Genomic DNA, 12302 nt, shown 5'->3' on the forward strand with positions numbered 1-12302 from the left:
GGGGTTGAGAGAGACTGAGGGGTCTACAATGTGCACATCAATGCGTGATTTACACAAATGCCTGAGTTACATGCAAACATACATGGAATTCGTCCCTATGCGGATTGTGATAGTAACATCATGAAGCCACTCTATGTCCCTCAGGGTCCCTGTACAGAAGCTAGGGCAGGTTCAGGAAAAGTCCAGATAAAACATAGTAGATTCACACGCGTGTGAGATGCTGATGGTTTGACAGAGGTAGCTGCTCAGGTTGACGAGGTCTTGAAAGGTCAGCTCCCATGTCTATATATTGTTCATGCTTCCCTACGATTCCATTGTGTCCCTGTGTCTATAGAATGGAGTAGTATTCTTTTTCTGCCATTTCTCCTAAGCTTCTGGACTCCAGCATCACAGTCATGCATGGTGCTGTAGAGAGCACAGGTTGAACCACAGAGCAGTCATTTACAGTTATGAACAATTTACAGTGGTTCCTTTTTAATTGTAGCACCGGACAAACATACCTGATTCAACTCATTGAGGGCCTGATGATTAGTTGACAAGTTGAATCAGGTGTGCTTGTCCGGGGCTACAATAAAAATGTGCAGTTGGAGGTACTGGAGGACCGGAGTTGGGAACCACTGTTGTAGAAGAGTCTCTCTGTGGTTGACCATTGGTTTTTCATGAGGTGTATTGTACTGTGACTCGTCTTGTTGATGACAGTGCGTAGACAGAGGCTTTGAGGCTGGTGTAATTAGGGTTCTGATTGGTCGAGGCAGCTTTTTGATGAGTCCCTCATATCCTCCATCTTACACAGCACAAAATGACACTTGTCACATGATATGTGGTTAACATTAACATCAGCCTTATTATTAATCATAACTCATTAATTATGCAATAAATAATTAAAGGCAAAAAGTATACCCAGATTTATGTAATTAAAGTAAATTAATTAATGCGTTAATTTATTTTATGTTAATTAAATGTTCTGTGAAATTGGAGGAATCTGCAGAGAATTTCACAGGGCGAACTCTTAGGGCCCTTGGACAAGGTCGATGTGGTTTACTATGATTACAAATGCACTGAGATACCGTAGCGCGAGAGCCTGGCAACCCTGGATCATATCAAATCAATCCATTCACATTGTATTGGTCACATACACATGGTTAGCAGATGTTATTGGTCACATACACATGGTTAGCAGATGTTATTGGTCACATACACATGGTTAGCAGATGTTATTGGTCACATACACATGGTTAGCAGATGTTATTGGTCACATACACATGGTTAGCAGATGTTATTGGTCACATACACATGGTTAGCAGATGTTATTGGTCACATACACATGATTAGCAGATGTTATTGGTCACATACACATGGTTAGTAGATGTTATTGGTCACATACACATGGTTAGCAGATGTTATTGGTCACATACACATGGTTAGCAGATGTTATTGGTCACATACACATGGTTAGCAGATGTTATTGGTCACATACACATGGTTAGCAGATGTTATTGGTCACATACACATGGTTAGCAGATGTTATTGGTCACATACACATGGTTAGCAGATGTTATTGGTCACATACACATGGTTAGCAGATGTTATTGGTCACATACACATGGTTAGCAGATGTTATTGGTCACATACACATGGTTAGCAGATGTTATTGGTCACATACAAATCAAATCAAATCAAATTTTATTAGTCACATACACATGGTTAGCAGATGTTAATGCGAGTGTAGCGAAATGCTTGTGCTTCTAGTTCCGACAATGCAGTAATAACCAACAGTAATCTAACCTAACAATTCCACAACTACTACCTTACACACACACACAAGTGTAAAGGGATAAAGAATATGTACATAAAGATATATGAATGAGTGGTGGTACAGAACGGCATGGCAGATGCAGTAGATGGTATAGAGTGCGGTATATACATATGAGATGAGTACTGTAGGGTATGTAAACATAAAGTGGCATAGTTTAAAGTGGCTAGTGGTACATGTATTACATAAAGATGGCAAGATGCAGTAGATGATATAGAGTACAGTATATACATATGAGATGGGTAATGTAGGGTATGTAAACATTGTATTAAGTGGCATTGTTTAAAGTGGCTAGTGGTACATTTTTACATAATTTCCATCAATTCCCATTTTTAAAGTGGCTGGAGTTGAGTCAGTATGTTGGCAGCGGCCGCTAAATGTTAGTGGTGGCTGTTTAACAGTCTGATGGCCTTGAGATAGAAGCTGTTTTTCAGTCTCTCGGTCCCTGCTTTGATGCACCTGTACTGACCTCGCCTTCTGGATGATAGCGGGGTGAACAGGCAGTGGCTTGGGTGGTTGTTGTCCTTGATGATCTTTATGGCCTTCCTGTGACATCGGGTGGTGTAGGTGTCCTGGAGGGCAGGTAGTTTGCTCCTGGTGATGCGTTCTGCAGACCTCACTACCCTCTGGAGAGCCTTACGGTTGTGGGCGGAGCAGTTGCCGTACCAGGCGGTGATACAGCCTGACAGGATGCTCTCGATTGTGCATCTGTAGAAGTTTGTGAGTGCTTTTGGTGACAAGCCGAATTTCTTCAGCCTCCTGAGGTTGAAGAGGCGCTGCTGCGCCTTCTTCACAACGCTGTCTGTGTGGGTGGACCAATTCAGTTTGTCCGTGATGTGTACACCGAGGAACTTAAAACTTTCCACCTTCTCCACTACTGACCCGTCGATGTGGATAGGGGGGTGCTCCCTCTGCTGTTTCCTGAAGTCCACAATCATCTCCTTTGTTTTGTTGACGTTGAGTGTGAGGTTATTTTCCTGACACCACACTCCGAGGGCCCTCACCTCCTCCCTGTAGGCCGTCTCGTCGTTGTTGGTAATCAAGCCTACCACTGTAGTGTCATCCGCAAACTTGATGATTGAGTTGGAGGCGTGCATGGCCACGCAGTCGTGGGTGAACAGGGAGTACAGGAGAGGGCTCAGAACGCACCCTTGTGGGGCCCCAGTGTTGAGGATCAGCGGGGTGGAGATGTTGTTACCTACCCTCACCACCTGGGGGCGGCCCGTCAGGAAGTCCAGGACCCAGTTGCACAGGGCGGGGTCGAGACCCAGGGTCTCGAGCTTGATGACGAGTTTGGAGGGTACTATGGTGTTAAATGCTGAGCTGTAATCGATGAACAGCATTCTCACATGGGTATTCCTCTTGTCCAGATGGGTTAGGGCAGTGTGCAGTGTGGTTGCGATTGCGTCGTCTGTGGACCTATTGGGTCGGTAAGCAAATTGGAGTGGGTCTAGGGTGTCCGGTAGGGTGGAGGTGATATGGTCCTTGACTAGTCTCTCAAAGCACTTCATGATGACGGAAGTGAGTGCTACGGGGCGGTAGTCGTTTAGCTCAGTTACCTTAGCTTTCTTGGGAACAGGAACAATGGTGGCCCTCTTGAAGCATGTGGGAACAGCAGACTGGGATAAGGATTGATTGAATATGTCCGTAAACACACCAGCCAGCTGGTCTGCGCATGCTCTGAGGACGCGGCTGGGAATGCCGTCTGGGCCTGCAGCCTTGCGAGGGTTAACACGTTTAAATGTTTTACTCACCTCGGCTGCAGTGAAGGAGAGCCCGCAGGTTTTGGTAGGGGGCCGTGTCAGTGGCACTGTATTGTCCTCAAAGCGGGCAAAAAAGTTGTTTAGCCTGTCTGGGAGCAAGACATCCTGGTCCGCGACGGGGCTGGTTTTCTTTTTGTAATCCGTGATTGACTGTAGACCCTGCCACATACCTCTTGTGTCTGAGCTGTTGAATTGCGACTCGATTTTGTCTCTGTACTGGGACTTAGCCTGTTTGATTGCCTTGCGGAGAGAATAGCTACACTGTTTGTATTCGGTCATGCTTCCGGTCACCTTGCCCTGGTTAACCTTTCACGGCTACTAACCCCGGATCCGGGAGCACCCCCCACCCCCCACACACTGATTAGCATAGCTAGCATAGCTTCACAAGTAGATAGTAGCATCTAAATATCATTAAATCACAAGTCCAAGACACCAGATGAAAGATACAGATCTTGTGAATAAAGCCACCATTTCAGATTTTTAAAATGTTTTACAGGGAAGACAAAATATGTAAATCTATTAGCTAAACACGTTAGCAAAATACACCACTATTCTAACTCCATCAGTTTCTTACTCCTTCAGGTGCTATCACCAATTCGGCTCAACTAAGATATTGATAGCCAATAACCTATAAAAAAAACCATCAGATGACAGTCTGATAACATATTCATGGTATAGGATAGTTTTTGTTAGAAAAAAGTGCATATTTCAGGTAGAAATCACAGTTTACAATTGCACCGACCATCACAAATCCACTAGAATTACTAGATAGAGCAACGTGTATGACCAATTTACTCATCATAAAACATTTCATAAAAATAGACAAAGCATAGCAATGGAAAGACCCAGTTCTTGTGATTTCAGACCATATTTCAGATTTTCTAAGCGTTTTTCAGCGAAAACACAATAAATCGATAAGTTAGCATACTACATGTGCAAACGTTACCAGAGCATCGATTCCAGCCAAAGAGCGCTATAACGTAATCACCGCCAAAAGATATTAATTTTTTCACTAACCTTCTCAGAATTCTTCCGATGACACTCCTGTAACATCATTTTACAACATACATATACAGTTTGTTCGAAAAGGTGCATATTTAGCCATACAAAACCGTGGTTACACAATAAAAATACTAGGAAATCAAGCCTCAATATGTCTGACGTCATCTATCAGAGTGATCTAGTTTAATTGAAAGCTAATCATATACTTGACTAAAAAATACAGGGTAGACAGGAATCGAAAGACAAATTAGTTCTTAATGCAACCGCTGATTTACATTTTTAAAATTATCCTTACTTTTCAATACAGGGTTCGCCAGGTGAAGCTATACCAAACAAAATGGCGAAATATGCGTTTAAAATATTTCGACAGAAACACGGTTTATCATATTAAATATTGCTTACTTTGAGCTGTTCTTCCATCATATTCTTGGGCAATGTATCCTTTCTATGTTATAAACGTCTTTTGGTCGATAGATGTCCTCTGTCCTTCGAAATGTCCACCACCAACGACCGACACCCCGAAACGTTTCCAAAGCTAAAAAGGGCACGACAAAGAAATTCCTCAAAATCGCACTAAACGGATATAAATTGCTATAAAACGGTTCAAATTAACTACATTATGATGTTTTTAACAACTATAACGACTGAAAACATGACCGGAGAAATATTGCTGGTTAGAAAACGATTTGGAACGAGGCAGGTCCGATGTCCTTCACGCTTCAGCCGCACGTTGAGAAAGGGTGGTCTCTGTACATTTTGGTCTTTTATAATGGCTGTGAACGTCCCATCGATTTCATTGAAAACGTGATGACGTACAGACACCCAGAGGAAGACGTAGGCAGTGTCGGTTTCTTCATAGCATTCACTGTCGCCTTATAAACAGACTCCAGATCAGAGGTAAAAATTTCTGAAATCTGAACCCTGTCATGAAAAGTGCTGTAGAAATTGTTCTGTACCACTCAGAGACAAAATTCCAACTTCTATAGAAACTAGAAGGTGTTTTCTATCCAATAATAACAATAATATGCATATTGTACGATCAAGAATTTAGCACGAGGCAGTTTAATTTGGAGACCCAAATATGCTAATGCAGAACAGCACCCCCTATAGTTGCAAGAAGTTAAAAGCAGTGGTTCGCGCTTTCAGTTTCACGCGAATGCTGCCGTCAATCCACGGTTTCTGGTTTGGGAATGTTTTTATCGTTGCTGTGGGTACGACATCGTCAATGCACTTCCTAATGAACTCGCTCACCGAATCAGCATATTCGTCAATATTGTTGTTGGACGCGATGCGGAACATATTCCAATCCGCGTGATCGAAGCAGTCTTGAAGCGTGGATTCAGATTGGTCGGACCAGCGTTGAACAGACCTGAGCGCGGGAGCTTGTTGTTTGAGTTTCTGTTTGTAGGCTGGAATCAACAAAATGGAGTCGTGGTCAGCTTTTCCGAAAGGGGGGCGGGGGAGGGCCTTATAAGCGTCGCGGAAATTAGTATAACAATGGTCTAGTGTTTTTCCAGCCCTGGTAGCACAATCGATATGCTGATAGAATTTAGGGAGTTTTGTTTTTAGATTAGCCTTGTTAAAATCCCCAGCTACGATGAATGCAGCCTCAGGGTGTGTGGTTTCCAGTTTACAAAGAGTCAGATAAAGTTCGTTCAGGGCCATCGATGTGTCTGCTTGGGGGGGAATATATACGGCTGTGATTATGATTGAAGAGAATTCCCTTGGTAGATAATGCGGTCGACATTTGATTGTGAGGAGTTCTAGATCAGGTGAACAGAATGACTTGAGTTCCTGTGTGTTGTTATGATGGTCACACCACTTCTCGTTAATCATAAGGCATACCCCCCCGCCCCTCTTCTTACCGGAAAGATGTTTGTTTCTGTCGGCGCGATGCATGAAGAAACCAGCTGGCTGCACCGACTCCGTTAGCGTCCCTTGAGTTAGCCATGTTTCCGTGAAGCAGAGCACGTTGCAATCCCTGATGTCTCTCTGGAATGCTACCCGTGCTCGGATTTCATCAACCTTATTGTCAAGAGACTGGACATTGGCGAGTAGTATGCTAGGGAGTGGAGCGCGATGTGCCCGTCTCCGAAGCCTGACCACGAGACCGCCTCGTTTTCCCCTTTTTCGGCGTCGCACAGGGTCGCCGGCTGGGATCAGATCCATTGTATTGGGTGGAAGGCAAAACACTGGATCCGTTTCGGGAAAGTCATATTCCTGGTAGGAACGATGATGAGTTGACGTTAATCGTATATTCAGTAGTTCCTCCCGACTGTATGTAATGAAACCTAAGATTACCTGGGGTACCGATGTAAGAAATAACACGTAAAAAAACAAAATACTGCGTATTTTCCAAGGAACGCGAAGCGAGGCGGCCATCTCTTTTCGGCGCCGGAAGTTCTGGTACACATGGTTAGCAGATGTTATTGGTCACATACACATGGTTAGCAGATGTTATTGGCCACATACACATGGTTAGCAGATGTTATTGGTCACATACACATGGTTAGCAGATGTTAATGGTCACATACACATGGTTAGCAGATGTTAATGGTCACATACACATGGTTAGCAGATGTTATTGGCCACATACACATGGTTAGCAGATGTTAATGGTCACATGCACATGGTTAGCAGATGTTATTGGCCACATACACATGGTTATCAGATGTTAATGGTCACATGCACATGGTTAGCAGATGTTATTTGTCACATACACATGGTTAGCAGATGTTATTGGTCACATGCACATGGTTAGCAGATGTTATTGGTCACATACACATGGTTAGCAGATGTTATTGGTCACATACACATGGTTAGCAGATGTTATTGGTCACATACACATGGTTAGCAGATGTTTTGGTCACATACACATGGTTAGCAGATGTTATTGGTCACATACACATGGTTAGCAGATGTTATTGGTCACATACACATGGTTAGCAGATGTTATTGGTCGCATACACATGGTTAGCAGATGTTATTGGTCACATACACATGGTTAGCAGATGTTATTGGCCACATACACATGGTTAGCAGATGTTATTGGTCACATACACATGGTTAGCAGATGTTATTGGCCACATACACATGGTTAGCAGATGTTATTGGTCACACACATTGTTAGCAGATGTTAATGGTCACATGCACATGGTTAGCAGATGTCAATGGTCACATACACATGGTTAGCAGATGTCAATGGTCACATACACATGGTTAGCAGATGTTAATGGTCACATACACATGGTTAGCAGATGTTATTGGTCACATACACATGGTTAGCAGATGTTATTGGTCACATACACATGGTTAGCAGATGTTATTGGTCACATACACATGGTTAGCAGATGTTATTGGTCACATGCACATGGTTAGCAGATGTTATTGGTCACATACACATGGTTAGCAGATGTTATTGGTCACATACACATGGTTAGCAGATGTTATTGGGCACATACACATGGTTAGCAGATGTTTTGGTCACATACACATGGTTAGCAGATGTTATTGGTCACATACACATGGTTAGCAGATGTTATTGGTCACATACACATGGTTAGCAGATGTTATTGGTCACATACACATGGTTAGCAGATGTTATTGGTCACATACACATGGTTAGCAGATGTTATTGGCCACATACACATGGTTAGCAGATGTTATTGGTCACATACACATGGTTAGCAGATGTTATTGGCCACATACACATGGTTAGCAGATGTTATTGGTCACACACATTGTTAGCAGATGTTAATGGTCACATGCACATGGTTAGCAGATGTTAATGGTCACATACACATGGTTAGCAGATGTTAATGGTCACATACACATGGTTAGCAGATGTTATTGGTCACATACACATGGTTAGCAGATGTTATTGGTCACATACACATGGTTAGCAGATGTTATTGGTCACATACACATAGTTAGCAGATGTTAATGCGAGTGTGGCGAAATACTTGTGCTTCTAGTTCCGACAGTGCAGTAATATCTAACAAGTAATCGAACAATTCCACAACAACTACCTAATACACATAAATCTAAAGGGATGGAATAAGGATATGTACATATAAATATATGGATGAGCAATGACCGAGCGGCATAGGCAAGATGCAATAGATGGTATAAGATACAGTATATATGAGATGAGTAATGTTAGATATGTAAACATTATTAAAGTGCCTAGTGATCCATTTATTAAAGTGGCCAATGATTTGAGTCTGTATGTAAGCAGCAGCCTCCCTGTGTTAGTTTTCCCTCGGTGATGCGTTGTGCAGAACACACCACCCTCTGGCGAGCATTGCATTTGAGGGAGGTGCAGTTGCCGTACCAGGTGGTGATACAGCCCGACAGGATGGTCTCAATTGTGCATCTGTAAAAGTTAGTCAGGGTTTTAGGTCACAAGCCAAATTTCTTCAGCCTCCTGAGGTTGAAAAGGAGCTGTTGCGCCTTCTTCACCACACTGTCTGTGTGGGTGGACCATTTCAGTTTGTCTGTGATGTGTACGCTGAGGAACTTAAAACTTTCCACCTTCTCCACTACTGTCCTGTCGATGTGGATAGGAGGGTGCTCCCTCTGCTGTTTCCTGGAGTTTCTCCTTTGTTTTGTTGATGTTCAGTGAGAGGTTATTTTACAGACACCACACTCCGAGTGCCCTCACCTCCTCCCTGTAGGCTGTCTCGTCATCGTTGGTAATCAAGCCTATTACTGTTGTGTCATTTGCAAACTTGATGGAGGGTGCTGAGCGTGCACCCTGGTGGGGCCCCATTGTTGAGGATCAGCAAAGTGGAGATGTTGTTTCCTACCTTCACCACCTGGAGGGCGGCCCGTCAGAATGTCCAGGACCCAATTGCACATGACAGGGTTGAGACCCAGGGCCTCAAGCTTAATGATGAGCTTGGAGGGCACTATGGTGTTGAATGCTGAGCTGTAGTCAATGAACAGCATTCTTACATAGGTATTCCTCTTGTCCAGGTGGGATAGGGCAGTGTGCAGTGTGATGGTGATTGCATTGTCTGTGGACCTATTGGGGTGGTATGCAAACTGAAGTGGGTCTAGGGCAGCAGGTAAGGTGGAAGTGATATGATCCTTGACTAGTCTCTCAAAGCACATCATGATGATAGAAGTGAGTGCTACAGGGCGGTAGTCATTTAGTTCAGTTATCTTTGCCTTCTTGGGTACAGGTAAAATGGTGGCCATCTTGAAGCATGTGGGAACAGCAGACTGGGATAGGGAGCATTTGAATATATCCATAAACACACCAGCCAGCTGGTCTGCGCATGCTCTGAGGACGCGTCTAGGGATGCCGTCTGGGCCAGCAGCCTTGCGATGATTAACACGTTTATATGTCTTACTCATGTCGGCTACGAAGAAGGAGGGGGGGGGGGGGTGCAGTCCTTGGTAGCAGGCTGCGTCGGTGGCACTGTATTATCCTCAAAGCGGGAAATAAGGTATTTCGTTTGTCTGGAAGCAAGACGTCGGTGTCCATGATGTGGCTGGTTTTCTTTTTGTAGTCCGTAATTGTCTGTAGACCCTGCCACATACGTCTCGTGTCTGAGCCGTTGAATTGTGACTCCACTTTGTCTGGCTTGCGAAGGGAATATCTACACTGTTTATATTCGGCCATATTCCCAGTCCTCTTTCCATGGTTAAATGCGGTGGTTCGTGCTTTCTGTTTTGTGCGAATGCTGCCATCCGTCCACGGTTTCTGGTTATGGTAGTTTTTAACTTCGGGTCCGGTGTCCCTTCCACGGGACGGTTGAGCTAACATAGGCTAATGCGATTAGCATGAGGTTGTAAGTAACAAGAACATTTCCCAAGACATAGACATAACTGATATTGGCAGAAAGCATAAATTATTGTTAACCTAACTGCACTGTCCAATTTACAGTAGCAATTACAGTGAAATAATACCATGCTATTGTTTGAGGAGAGTGCACAATTTTGAACATGAAATGTTATTAATAAACAAATTAGGCACATTTGGGCAGTCCTGATACAACATTTTGAATGGAAATGCAATGGTTCATTGGATCAGTCTAAAACGTTGCACATACACGGATGCCATCTAGTGGTCAATATCTAAATTGCAACTGGGCTGGAATAAAACATTATGGCCTTTCTCTTGCATTTCAAAGATGATGGTACAAAAAAATACAAAAGAACGGTTGTTTTTTTCTTTGTATTATATTTTACCAGATCTATTGTGTTATATTCTCCTACATTCCTTTCACATTTCCATAAACTTCAAAGTGTTTCCTTTCAAATGGTACCAAGAATACGCATATCCTTGCTTCAGGGCATGAGCTACAGGCAGTTAGATTTGGTTATGTCATTTTAGGCAAAAATTGAAAAAAGGGGCTAATCCTTAATAGTCATAGTGGGTACAACATCTCCAATGCACTTCCTTATAAACTCACTCACTGAGTCAGCGTATAAATCAATGTTATTCTCTGACGCTGCCCGGAACATTTCCCAGTCCACGTGATCAAAACAATCCGATTGGTCAGACCAGTGTTGAATGGTTCTAGTCACGGGTACATCCTGTTTCAGTTTCCGCCTATAGGACGGTAGGAGCAAAATGGATTCGTGGTCGGATTTGCCTAAGGGAGGGTGGGGAAGGGCCTTATATGCACTGCGGAAGTTAGAGTAGCAGTGGTCCAGTGTACTGCCAGCGCATATGCTGCAATCAATATGCTGATAGAATTTAGGTAGCCTTGTTCTCAAATTTGCTTTGTTAAAATCCCCAACTACAATAAATGCAGCCTTAGGATATATCGTTTCCAGTTTACATAGAGTCCAGGGAAGTTCCTTGAGGGCCATCTTGGTATCTGCTTGAGGGGGGATATACACAGCTGTGATGATAACCGACGAGAATCTCTTGGGAGATAATGTGGTCGGCATTTGATTGAAGGTGAAACTTCACATCAGGTGAAGTTGACCTAGAAGTTGACTCAAGTCAGGAACATGAGTTCCTGTATGTTGTTATGATTACACCAGTCGTTAATCATGAAGCCCTTCTTCCCAGAGAGATGTTTATTTCTATCAGTGCGCCGCATGAAGAAACCTGGTGGCTGTACATATGTGTGGCCTACTTTTACTGCTGATTTCATAAAGAAGTCAATACCACTTCAACATCCATGTTAAATAGGGCCTCCAGAATACAGTACATGGAGAAATAAACTAAATGGTAATGATATTTTTCTCAAGCTGTTTTTCCTAATTGGAGATCTTGCTAAACTGGATAATGTTCTTTCATCAATGAAATTCCATAGAGCTCAGGGTTTTTCTTCTAACCAGAGGGATTTCAGTTCAACTCAAATCGCAGCAATAGTAGAAACATGTTGGAATTGACAAACGAGTTGAATGAAGCCACATATCTGATTGCTAGATGAGCATTTGTTATAGAAAGAGACAGTGAGATATCGCACGCTGGGTATGTACAGAGTCAATGGTAGGCTTCGAGGGGACTCCTATTGTAGGTACACTTATAGCTCATCTCTTGGCAGTAGTACTGTAGACTACTTTATCACAGAACTCAACCCAGAGTCTCTCAGAGTGTTCACAGTCAGACCACTGACACCCCTATCAGACCACAGCAAAATCACAGTCTACTTGAACAGAACAATACTCAATCATGAAGCATCAAAGCCAAAGGAACTGATTATTATTAAGAAATGCTATAGATGGAAGGAATGTAGTTTGGAAACCTACCAAAAACA

The sequence above is a fragment of the Salvelinus alpinus genome, chromosome 20, assembly GCF_045679555.1.
Source record: "Salvelinus alpinus chromosome 20, SLU_Salpinus.1, whole genome shotgun sequence".
NCBI classification, from domain to species: domain Eukaryota; kingdom Metazoa; phylum Chordata; class Actinopteri; order Salmoniformes; family Salmonidae; genus Salvelinus; species Salvelinus alpinus.